Source organism: Lissotriton helveticus, chromosome 5_1 (assembly GCF_964261635.1).
Source record: "Lissotriton helveticus chromosome 5_1, aLisHel1.1, whole genome shotgun sequence".
Lineage (NCBI taxonomy): Eukaryota > Metazoa > Chordata > Amphibia > Caudata > Salamandridae > Lissotriton > Lissotriton helveticus.
This window is the reverse complement of record NC_136065.1, coordinates 1,217,438,867-1,217,452,422: the sequence shown is the minus strand read 5'-3', so window position 1 is coordinate 1,217,452,422 and position 13,556 is coordinate 1,217,438,867. Positions and strand designations below refer to the sequence as shown.

The following is a 13,556-nucleotide window of genomic DNA, read 5'->3' as shown; positions in this document are numbered from 1 at the left end:
AGGTCTTAAGGCAGGAAGGACCACATCACACTGCCAAAGGCTGCATCGATTTAACACTGCCTAAATCTTGTTTCTCTTGGCTACCTCCAAGAGGTTAATGACCCTTATAATATAATATATGCCTCTGACAGATGTCACTTAATGTTCATTGATTAGCCATGGTAGTAGCATCTCCAAACATTATGCTAAGATTTTTGTGTGCATTTATATTTATAAGTGCAATAGTTCCTTAGGAAGTACAGTGTGAAGTCTCTTCCCTACCTTATTCATGATCAAGATTGCGGATTCTCTGATTAAGTAAATTGTGATATACCAAGGGATTTAGACAGTGGGAACCGATAGGCATCTCAAAGGTGGGGGATATGTGGAAAAAAGGCGATGTTGTCGCCCAGCTGCAGGTCACTTACAGGCTGGCACAGACTGAAACTTTCCGATATATGCAGGTTAGACACGCACTCATGGGGGTAATTCCACCAGGCACACAACTGCCAGAAGCCTCACCGCTAGAGGACAGACTTCTGACGGACCACTTTAGCAAAAAAGCCATTTCCCAAACCTCCCGGAAAATAATAAATAATCAGCCGGACCCCACGACAGCCCTTAAGGAGCGATGGGAGGCTGAAGTGGGAGAACTGGATGAGACAGATTGGAAGTAGGCAATCGCGTCCCCAAAAGAGGTAGCGATATCTTCCAAACTAAAAATAATACAATTGAAAATCCTACATCGTACTTACTACACGCAAACACTTCTACATAGATTAGGCAGTACGGACACGCCACTCTGCCTGAGACATTGTGGCGCATCCGACACACTTTTTCACACACACTGGCACTGCCCGGAAATCACACATTACTGGGAGGCGGTTATGCGCACAATTTCGCAGGTTACTGCAATTACGGTTTCACCTGAATCAGAGATGTCTCCTTAAAATTTGGGAGCCAACAGACCTCAATCACATGCCTCAAGACTGGGCGACACTTGGTATGGTGTTAGCGAAGCAGAATATAGCTCAGAACTGGGGATCGAGACTGAATCCTAACCATCGCCAAGGGTGTCGTGACATGGACAACACAATGATAATAGAGAAATCAGTCCATGTCCACAGGGGATGCCCCAAAAAATGGACTCGGTGTGGGACAGATGGAATGCTTTCTGAGGTAATATCTGCGAGCCCCCACATGAGGAATTGTTGCCAGACGTTAGTGATCAAAGGACCGAGGCGAGGTTAAGGTGATGTGAAATGTAACTCTCTGCAGCTATGTTGTCAATGAGTGAGAAACAAATCTTGCTGACCCATGTGGAAGGTAATCAACTCATGTATAATATCTTAACACACCATGTATGCACCATTGAATATTATTGTAATGTATCAATTATCGTCAATTGCAAAATACCAATAAAAATGTTTTAAAAATAAAAAAAATTACAAAATGTAAAAAAAGATTGCAGATTCTCCCACAGAGGAGGTACCTTATACACAGTCTTTACAATAATGAACAAATTCATGTAGTGTGTTCAGTAACGGCTGTTGAAAAATCTTGTGGTAGCTACGAGACAAGCCATCAAATTTAGATTGGGCTTTCCAGAAGCTACCAGTTACTAGAAATAAGGCAGAGTTCCTCCAGTTAGATAAGTCTTGATCTTAGCACCTCATTTACTACATGACTGGAAGGCTGCCCATCTGCAAAGTCATAGTGGACCGCCGACCATCTTTACAGATTCTTGTCAGGGAGATGAGAATCTCAGTGATATCAAATTGTGCAGCAGCTCCACTGAAGGGAGTGAAAGTTTGCCGAATGTCCACCATGTTGGTTGTGTCTGCTCTGCAAAGCTTTTGCGATTTCAAAAAATAAGCTTGACATTACCACGCATGCCTTTGCCATGCATATAACTTTATGACGCATGTCTTTACCTCGCAATGTATTTAATTAAAATTAAAACTACCTTTACCACACATACCTTCTTAACACATCCTATTGACACTCACGTCTTTTCATCACACTTTTTCGGAGAAAAATATTAATCCAAACAGTAATTTTAAAACGTAAACTTTTTAAACATAAGCTACCAATTGTTTCACGAATTACTTTAAACTAGCGTTTTTTTTAATGTAATGTGTAAATGCCCCTTCCAAGATGACGGCCCACAACATATTAGAATGTCACTATTAATACCTTAAAAATAATATACACTTGAAATAGAAGTGTAGTTGTGTTAATAAAGTAAAAAATTCCAACACATAACAAAGTTCATTTCAACAGCACAACATGATCAGCAATAACCAATTTTAAGTCCAATTTACAGGATAAAGCTTAGAATGATAAATATTTTCGCAACATATTATCAATATACAGCTTCTTTTCTTTCAGAACAAGAAGGTGGAAAATGCAGGAGAAGCGGAAAATATTTGCCCTTAGAGGGGCAATCAAAATTCTCAAATATGGAGGGTACCTTGATTATAAGGAGACTACATAACATTCCCCCAGTCTTTCCATGAACCTTACTTTCTCTATGGCAACCAACACCCTTAAAAAAGTATTCTAATATTTGTACCCCTTCATAACACAGGTACTCTGGAAAACAGCCAAATTTGGATGGTCGCACCTTTAAATCCACACCCCATCCATTCACACACATTTACACAATACATGCTAGCATTAATCACACTACTGTCCTACTAATTCATGGTTTACTCCATGACAAGCAATCCTCAACCTATACAGAATTTTTAACAGCTGTCAAAGCACAAACAATAAAGAAAAGTCCTAGGAAAATAATTTTAAATTCGAATTATTAAGCTTTACCAAAATACCCAAATTCAAGGATATTTTTTTCTTTTTTCCCAGGCATATTGGCAAAAAAATCAGAAAACATCCTTAGCTGAGGATTACATGTCAAACATTAAATTACAGTTGGAAAGAAGAAAATGAACTGCTTTGAGTTTTCTGCACCCCGATTATGTGGATGATGTCTACACACCAATTATACAATCATAATAGTTTTAACAAAAAGTGATGAAAAATTGGCCCTTCTTTTAAACTATTTTGAAGATATATGGATTGGCCATTTAAGTAGGTCAGGTCACAGAAGGAAAACACACTTTTCAATTAAAAGGTGGAACTGCTGCTGGACCTGTTTAGAGGGAAGTGCAAAAACAAACAATGCCATTGTAGTGTGGCATAACTCCTTTAACAGTTCCAACTGATAAACAGCAACTCTACCTGTATATTTTTCTGGAAATTTAAAAAAGGAGCAAGGTTTTCAGGAAATAAGACTGGCACAATGCAGTCTTTAGCAGGTAGTATGGATCCACCAGTTTCTAAAAAAAAGTAAAGAAATGTCTGAACAACTATTGGCCAAAATTCAACAGTTTTACTTTGTTGGGAGGTTCAAAGTACCTGGAAAACATTGCTTCCGTATAACACTACCGGTATTACTAACTTTAAAAGTGCATTACTCTCCTGTTCTACACAATTTTTTTACATGTAATTGCCATTTTTTTTAATTGTTCAAAAATAACATGTATTTGTTTGAAATGTCCTACCTGAAGAAGTCTTCTTTCTTCAACTCTTGGTGATATTTTTAAAGATCCATTCACCAACAATCTTTGGTAATCCAATGGTCCAAGTACTGTAATACAATCCAAAGCCTCGAAAAAAAGAATTTAAATTTGGTGAAAATTCAAAAAACTTCTTTTAAGAATTCTTCTTCTTTGCACCAAAAAATCTACCATTAAAATCTATGAAACCTGAAAAATATTTAACACTATCATTCAAAATTCATCTTCCATAAGCCCCCCAAAAATTAATTTAAATCACTTGAAAGTTACAGACGCTTTTCCCTTAGTTGTTGTCTTCCTCATATAACATTAAATAATTATGCAAAAACACAACATCAAAAACTAGTTGGTATTTTTTTCTTCTAGGTTTAAAAAGAAGTATTTTGAAATTAATGCCTCTTCTTTTTAAGTCTAAAATATTTAAAAAATAACAACCGTCCCGATGTGTGCCCATGAATACAACCAGTATGGGGACATAAAACTGGTTAAAAGTACCAATATTTACACATAAACAACATTTTCAATCAACCTACCTCCCTCCGTCTCTCTTTACAATAAATTGCTTAACCTACATTTGATTTCTTTTTTAAAACAAGTCAATCTTACCTGAAAGCTATTCCTCCAAGCGTCTGATCTTGACCATGGCGCTCCACTGACTGTAGAAACAGATGCACAAGCAAGAACATGAACCTGTAAAATAAAGACTAAAAAAAGGACAGTTTCTCCCATTAAAATCAATGGGAAAGTGGGGAAAAAGGTTTAATAATTGTTTTTAAAAGTTATATTGTATATCTAAAATGTCTAATTAAATTAAATAAAGATGTATTCTTTTAGGAATAAAGACAATTTTAATTACTTTTTTATCAATGATTCTACTGTTTTCCCCAATCGTACATAGTATCATGACAAATATATAATTGGCATGGCATAAAAGTGACATAATCATAGCATCAAATGCATAGAGTGTAGGCATAAACAGAAAATATTGACTGTACATTGCTGTTCATGGAGTAACTGGGTGGAGGACATTATACACAATTTGTATAGGGGTTACAAACACTAACCGGTAAACACCGTATTAATACACTTCTCCACGCAACGCCCCTACATCCCTTGTATCCTATCCCTAAAACGTATTATGCAGATTTTAAAATGCATTTACTCGTAACTTTATTTAGAACTTTATCTAAATGTATCTAACCCGCACAGGCTCGTCGGCCACCGTATTTTGATTTTCTGTATGTATGGGCTTGGGAATGCAGTGTGGACATGTGTAACCTACCTGACTGCCGTTCTATCTTGTTGGTTGTCAAGAAAACTTTATAAATAAAGGTTTAAAAAAATTTGAAAAAAAACTTTATTTAGAACTTTTTTTTTTAAAAATGAATACCCATATATTCATAGATAATATTTAAATATGAACACACTTCCCCATCCACTACCACTACATCCCTTGTATCCCATCCCCAAAACATTTTGGGCCAGATTCACGAAGGGAAAGTTAGACCAAAAGTCTAACTTAGATTTAAAGTATAATTTTACTACATTTTGGTATTCACAAAGGCAAGTTACTATGAGTAAAGTTAGACTTTTGGTCTAAGGTAGACTTTTGGTCTAAGTTAGACCTTTGTTCTAACCTTTGTGAATACTGGAAAAGTAGTAAAGTTAGACTTTTGGTCTAAGTTAGATTTTTGGTCTAACTTTACCTTTGTGAATCAGGCCATGAATCCATATTTAAAAAAATATTTTTAAAAATGTCATTTATAATTTGTATTTACAAATTAATTCCCAAGAATGATTGGTTAATATCTCAGTATTAATGCACTTCCCCACCCAATACCACTATATCATTTGCATTCTGTTCCTAAAAAAAAAATTTCAAGAAAACCAGTGAAGAATTGGCTTGGTAGTTTGGTCTGCCCTGTTCCCATGATGCACTGGGCCAGGGACAGACTAATTTGCATATAGCCAGGTTCTGAACTGGGATGGTGCAGTGAGCTAAAAACGGTGATGGATCAAGCCCTGATCTGTTGACTGGGTAGGAGTGTTCTGATTAACTCAGATACTCTGTCCATCACCAGCCCCTTTTTTTAACCTAAAATTTATCATGCATCGTTTTAAAAAAAATATATCAAATCACAATTATTTAAACCAACTTCATTAAAGATTCCTTAATTTACTAAATTAACATACCTTTATTTACTAATACTTACCATTATGAGTGGAAAAGGCATGCATGGTGAATGCATGCGTAGAAAGATACATGTGTGGTAAAGGCATGAGTGATAAATACATGCAGTGTGGTAAAGACCTCCCATGGTAAAGACTGTGTGGTAAAGGTTGTTTCCACTCCCACGTAGTCAAAATGTAAATGTGGTCCTTAGTTCTGTATGTAACATCAGTGAAGTATAGCTCCTATGTACTTGCTCTAAATGCTTCTATTTTTGAAAATGTGCAATTCCCACACGTCATCAAAATCTCATAAATATGGGTCTATTTAAGCTGATCCCTTTGCATTTAGTCTCTTAGGTTTGTTTACACATTCAAAGAACTACTACTTAACTATGACTATGTAATTTAATTAAAAATAAAAAAAATGAATATTTAATATTTTATTCTGCTGGAAACTAATAGTGTTGCTCATTAATTAATGTCAACTTGCGGATCATGTTTTATGAACCCTTACTTTTATGTTTAGCCCTTAATGTTCTCAACTTTTCCTCTAACTTCTACTTCAACTTCTGAACCTTGTTAGATTTACTGTATGTATCCCAAAATGACCTCCAATAATTGCTTGAGAGTGCTCCACCTGCTGGATGTGACTCATGTCTGCAGGAATGTTCACAGAAAGATAACGCCTGTAATACATGCATCAACTTATTTTTGACGAGAGTATCTTTAAGGAGAAAGGCCTCTGTTGTGCGGTTACTAAAGGCATATATGTCACTGAGGTAGATGAATCTGACAGGGAGGAGGAACATAAATAAGCCAGTTACATCATTTGTATCATATTCACATTTACAGAATGAAAACCAATTCTTGACTAGAAACCATGAGTATATGAGATCATTTAATAGCCTCTTAATCAGTATGTATCTCTCTAGCTGTTACATAAACCCATTTCTTCAAAGCCTGTGTCAGCTCCACCAATGCCACATTTGGCGATGAGGGATCACCATATACCATGTGATATATCGACCCTTAGTACTTCATTAAGCTAAGTAGATATGAAGTTATGAATAGTCAATGTACACTTGCGTTGACAATGTAGTGGTATGTAGTGTAGAGGATGTGTTATTTTATAGGATGATACTGTTGACTTCAAAATAGTGACTACAACCCATTTGAGACACACCGATCAGTTTTAGTTAGATCTATTGAAGGGTTTAAAACCATATTATGGTCAACTGCAAAAAATAAATCTTTCTTCTAAACACATTTGCCTAACGGAGCCACAAACTATTTGTGCAAGGCACTTTAACGTATGGTGGATCTGTACACTGCTGCAACAGTTCAAAGAGCACCACACATATTACCCGAAATCCCACGCACCCTGCCTTCTTTATCTACTAAGGGCCCGATTCTGAGTCTGACAGTGCAGCGGCGGGACCGCCCCTTTGCCACACAGCCAAACCCAGGTGAGACCTGCCCACCAAATAATTACTTTTTTTGTCATTGGCGGGTGATTCCTTTGCAGTTCCCACAGCAGTGCCTATAAAATAGCAGCGCAATGGGAATGTCAAAGGAAGTTCCAGCACTGCATAGACTTGAAAGTCCATGCTGTGCTGGAACTTCTGTGGATGCACAAAGGGTGCACAAGTTGTTCCTCCTCTGTGTGCATTCACAAGCTGTGAGGCACAAGAGGGCCCTCTGGGGCCCCTTTCTTTCATCTCCGCCACTGTTTTCATGTAAGAAAGGCCTCCATGAAATCAGTGGCAGTGATGATAGTCGTAATATGCTTGGGGGGCCACAATGGTCCTGCCAAGCATATAGATGCCTCTTGACCGCGGCACGGTGGAGTCTGCGGTCCCACTCTGGTATGACCACTAGGATCGTAATGTGGCAAGAACGCCACCGCCGTGCCACCACGAGTCTGGTGGCCCTCGGACCGTCAGACTCGTAATTCGACCCTTATTGATCATGTAGCATGACTGCAAACCTCCTACCCTGAAGAAAACTCACCTAATTTTTCCACTCATTCACTGAACATACTATTACAAAATCTGTCCTCAGGAGGATTATCCTGAAAAGGCAATCCCTCAAATGTCTGAACAATCAACTTTATTATAATGACACAAGGACCGGTTCGTTAAATTGAATGTGATTATTCTAAGCATTGTCAAGGAACTTCCACTTCATGAGCCCTGCTCACACTAGAACTATATTGTTGTAGAAATGCAGTTCTCACAACTACCGAAGAATATGGTTGTGCTAACCCACGCAAAGTCCCAGAATTTAACAAACTAAAATATGACAATGTAGCATAAATAAAGAGAAATATAACCTAACATAGCTTCTTACTGACAAAACTCGAACTCTTTCTGGATGACATCATTACATCAGATGTCAATAGAAACATCCAGGTTCTTGAATGATTATAAATATGCCTTGAACCAGAAATATAGTGCTCCCGAATGCTTCACCTTCTCTGATTTCTGTTTAAAGTCACTTCTTCCGCCGTGCTACCTGGATCCAGAGCTTTCATTGGATCTTGATTCAATTGAATAACTGGAATGATCACTGCATCATCCATCTTTGTGATTGTGTGTTTTGTGATCCAGTGTGAAGAAAAACCCAAAAGGTTAAGCAGGGCCGGACTGACTTCCGGGCAGTTTGGAATGCTACCGAGCTGGGGGCTGCTTTCACTGTGGTGAGGGCTGATTTCGTTCTTGGAGACCTGCGTGTGCTTCGAAATAATTAATGCAAAACGAATTTCGTTTAGCACACGCAGGTCTCCATGAACGAAATCACCCCCCAGCTCAGCAGCATTCCAAACTGCCCGGTAGCCAGTCCGGCCCGAGGTTAAGCCAATTTACATTTTACCTCTTTCTGATGTACAAATATGGTTACTTTGCAGAGCAAAGCTCATTACGAAAAGGCTGGCATTTTCCAAAGAACCATGACATCTTCCAGATTGCCAGGGCCAGAAGGCCCGAATGTAGTAATAGTTGTTGAAGGCCCTGGGCATGCAAATTAAATATACCATTGGATGTTGTAGGCTTTGGACTCTGGGGAAAGGATTGAGAATCTCAAGAAAGTTCTAGAAGAACTGGAAGTCAAACATGTGACCTCTACATCTGTGTAATCCGGATTAACTTTGCTTGCTGACTCCTGGCCTGCGCTATCACACTCAGGATCATATGGAATTGGGGAAAAGCAAAATGCACCTGACAAACTCTATAGGAAGGCATTGATATCCAGAGCTCCCTTAACTGTTCTTCAACTAAAAAACACAACAACAGTTGTTTTGGTTAAGGCTTAATTTTGAGGACTTGATGCTCTGAGGAATCTAGAACTCTAACTTGTCATTGTATTGTTCTTGCCCAGAAGATACTCCACTGAAACTGAAATCTTGCAAGCTATGAAGGAATGCCAAAATTCCGAGCCAGTTCGGCTAAAAGTGGGATAACCTAGTCAAATGTGTATTGAACCACTGAGATTGTCGTGAGCAGGACACATCATCCCTTTCTGCCCAAGTGAAAAAATACACTAAGAGTTCCAGGCAATCAAAATTTAAATGTAATTGTTCTAGTGCTCATGCTTTTGAAGATAATAAATCTATTAGTTTGGTCAGGATTGAGCCATTTTTAGGTCTCGCCTAAGCCATCGAGTTAGCGATGCTTTGGCGAGATATAAAGTAAGGGGCATTCAAAAGTGCTCCCAAAGTGCGGATCGGGTACAGTGCATGTGCGCCAGGCGCGCGCACCATTTGTCCGCCTGCTGATCACTTTTGCGGCCGCTTTGATGTTCTCAGTGAGCCGCGCGGCCACTGAGAACATCAAAGCGGTCGCGAAACTGCTCGCCATTTCCCACCCGAAGTCCTCACTTTACCGCTTTGCTTGTATTTTAGTGTAGATAAGACACGCCTCTTAACGATGACATCTAGGCTTGTGTGTTCACTGAAATAGCAGACTGCCAGTATGACCTGTTCTTGGCCTCGGTGTCTCGGGAGCACACGTAACACGCACACACGAAGTAATAATTCGGGGCCTGACACGTACCCACATTTTTGTGCCTGCTCCGCAACGCATGTTACCCAAAAATGTCCTTGTGCGAGACAGCTTCTTCCTTTTCGTTCCTCTCAGCTTTCAGGGCAGATCAGGCACGACAGTCGGACTTAAACACTACAAACTGCCGCGCTCGAGGGCCGTCTGTCTAGTCTCTGCATCAGCTCAGCAGCGGGGACTGGGCTCCGCGTCGCGTTGTTTAGTGTCCAAACGGTTTATTTCTTTGCAGCATTGGGATGAGGCCTCTCTAAGCACGGCAATGGGTACATGCTGTCCAGACCCGACCCTATGACCAATGATGGCAGTTGTTTAACAAACATTGACAAAGACAGTAGGTCTCGTCTTCATGACCACTTGCTGCAGGCACTGTTATTAATATCTTATCAGCCTGCTTTCTTGCCCTCCCAACTCCCTTTCACCCCCTGCTGCCACACACACTGTTGCCCACTCTTACACGAGACAGCTTCTTCCTTTCCGTTCCTCCCAGTTTGCTCTTAAGGAGAGATGACACAGTTAACAGTTAGGCCCAGATCCTTGTACTGGGGTGAATGTATGACATTGTTCTACATTCTGTCCATCAACTGTGTTTTTTTACAGTTAACTTTGTCAAGGAGACACACAGCACATTGTACCTAGCCTGCTGGATGATAAACTGAATACAATCATTCTCAGACTGCTGCCATCTCAAATCCTTTAGTAATAGGTACATTACTTTATACTGGAGTCCTCTCCAGGATGCATTAAACTCCTTATTGGACAATTTTGGGTTGACCCACACTGCCACCCACAGAAGATGTCGTACACTTGACTCTGAGCCTATTTATGGCCTCTTAGTGAATTGCCTTGCACAATCTACTTGGCACTTGGGCCGCAAGAATAAAATATAGATCTCAGTTTTTGTAAACAGAGATCTTGTAGACAATTAGAACCACTTCACAACCTTTACATTTAATTCCATTCTCAATAAGAAAATATGTAGTGAAGCATTGTGCTTGATGGTGATGAAAGGAACCACGAACTCTACTTGTAAGACTATTATAAAGGTGTTATCTTCATCCAGTATTCTGTGTCTACCAACTAGAATATAGAGTGTAGCTGTCCTGGTGCTATATTCAGGGCAGAATCATGTAGAATGTTTTTAAATTGATTAATTGATTGTTGTTGTTGGAGATGTGGTCGATGGTTTCGCTTTCCAGAAGTCAAAGGCTTGGCGATATTAGATGTGTACATCAACACCCAATGTGCATTATTCACTCCGCTTCGGACGTGCAGAGGCCATTGTTCCATTGATGAATATGCATTTTCACATAATTCAACATCTGCAATAATCTGAAGAGCTCATCCAAAAAAATTACTAATTCCAAGGATCAAAAGTTAATAAGCAGCTCCTGACGCAGCAAAAGTAAACAGGTAACCATTCACCAGCTGATTGCTGTGGTCAGTCAATAGGGAGGTGAGAATTGCAGCCAGATGGAGTTACTATTCCTAAAGTACACTACTGATTTTGACTGCAGGTGGAAAAACATACATAAATATATTTTAATAGGTGTAAAAAAAATTGTCATTAAAAGGTTTTGTTCCACAGTTGATGCCAATTTGAGTTTGCATCACAATGTCATTTCAAAGGGTATGCAAAATGTAAAGGAGAGCCCCATCTCTTTACGGCCTGATGTCTAGAATCTTAAATGGACTCCCTCTGAGACACTTACATATTTAATAAAGTAATGCTCAGTGCCATTGCTTGTTGGAAAATATTGTTTCAGTGGCCTCCGTTGTGAACACAAAACAAACTTGACACTGAACACGGGGAGGCATGTTTTAAAACATAGGAAGTGTAGAATAAAAAATATACTCTTTAATTGCAAGATTTAACATGTAGGTTTGTGTTCTGCTGCGTTTAATATTGTACGTTTCCTCAAACTATTTGATAAAAAGAGACCAATGATGGTAAAATCGGGGTGAGACAAAACCGTTATCTGATCATTATCAATATTCTGAAAAGCGTCGGAAGAGCGTGCATACTTTTGTTTCTTAAGAAAGATGTTACAATGCCTCTAGATCATGTATTATTAACGGCTATGCGTTAAAGTGTCAGAAAAGACTGATCATAATGTCACCGAATGAGCCGCTTCCTGCAGCATACTTTACTGCAGCCTGCTCCATAATAATATTACATGACATTCATTTCGTTGATCGTGTACAGACGGTCTACGGAGCCAGTTCTGTCAGAACAGAGACCTCCTACACAAAATCTCCAGGAAGCACTGGACCCACTGAGCTTTCACCCTCTGAGGGTAAGTTCATTTTAGCACGGTCCTTGTATTGGAGATGAAGGAGGGTGGGGGGACCTGGCCCACGAGAGGCGCCTGCGCGTCAGATGCGAAGAGAGCATCCCCATCCCGTGTCCCCCGCAGGATCGTCACTTCATCGGTGTCATCTCATTACAGTGATGTAGAGGGCTCTGCCGAGCTGCTCGGTGGCCTCCGCCGCGGCACGCGCGCGCAGTCCTTCATCTTAACAGCCTCGCTGGGAGATGGACGTGCTCGAAGCGTGAGAGTGCAGCGCGCGCTGGGGAGCACGAGGCTGACTATGACTAATGCGCGTGGACGGAGGAGGATGGAGGAACACGTGAGCGAGGGAGAGAGAGTGAGGGGGAGAGGGCGTGCGTAGTAGGAGATAGGGTAGTCGTGCTCCACTAGCAAGAGAAGGTTTTCGTGTAAAGCAAATCTGTCCCAGGCATTTATGCACAGTACGTCACCACACCAGCTAAATAGGACAAGTATTGGCAAAACCGATAGGTCTTACCTACGAGAGCTCTTGGCTTTGACAATGTTAACAGCAGCGTGGATGCTCTGCAGTGTGGCAAGACCTAATTTACAAAAAGTGCTTTTTTCTTAAAAGTGCATTAGCACGGAATGCATCATTGTCTTTGTGTATCATAGTTTTCAATTGTCATTATGTGTATGCATGCTGAACTGCAGCCATGCTGCTTTACAGCATGGCTGCAAATCATTGCCAAAATTGGCACTGCCCATGCTGTACAGCATAAACAAAAGGCAATGGCAGAGCCAATAGTCTCAAGGTGAGACCTATTGGCTTTGTCAATGCTTGCTAGGTCTCGACACAACACCAATGTGATTTTGAGCAAATACATTAATCTCCCCATGCATACAAAAAGAAAAAAGTATGATATTTAGCAAAAAATCCTATCACAGAAAGAAAGAAATTCAGTCTTAGTAAAATTACATTTGGAAGCAAATAACATCTGATGGTACAATAAAAGCAGATAACATCTGTTCTCATAAAAACCATCAATTTCAAAGGAGAAAACGGTTTCCTGACACTAAAAAATAAAAAATAAAAGTAGTAACTCAATCACAGCTCAATCAGTGGAAGGACAGCAATCAAGCTGAAGCAAACAGTACGCGGCCCATGCTCCAGCCCAAAGAAGAGGCTTGAAGCCTGCATGTGCTTGCCAATTAGAAGACAGCAAGTAAGAGTGAAAATGAAGCCAACTAATGCTAAACAATGGGTGGGCTGCAATCACCTTGATGTATTCAAAATCTCTCACAAGGAAGAGCACATGCAGCACACGCCCTTTCCCAGGCAAAACCTAAAAACCTTGGACAAGCATTGATAAATCTATTTTATCTTCAGTTTGGATTTAGATTTTTTTCCCCCTGCAACAGCAACATTTTATGTGGAATTAAGGTCTAGATACTTCTTCTACGCAAGGCAAGGCTGCACCAAAGCTGCTATGCTGCTTGCA

The 13,556-nt window shown here is 39.9% G+C and overlaps 1 long non-coding RNA gene across 1 annotated transcript in view; it reads right to left on the bottom strand.

Moving 5' to 3' along the window:
* LOC144753550 (uncharacterized) overlaps window positions 1–13,556 on the bottom strand; it is a 285,586-nt gene that overhangs the window by 45,283 nt on the left and 226,747 nt on the right. The window contains exons 2-3 of the long non-coding RNA XR_013594408.1: window positions 4,167–4,264; window positions 3,546–3,650 (exon numbers count right to left, since the gene is read on the bottom strand). This is a non-coding gene — a long non-coding RNA (uncharacterized LOC144753550). The remainder of the gene's footprint in view (window positions 1–3,545; window positions 3,651–4,166; window positions 4,265–13,556) is intronic.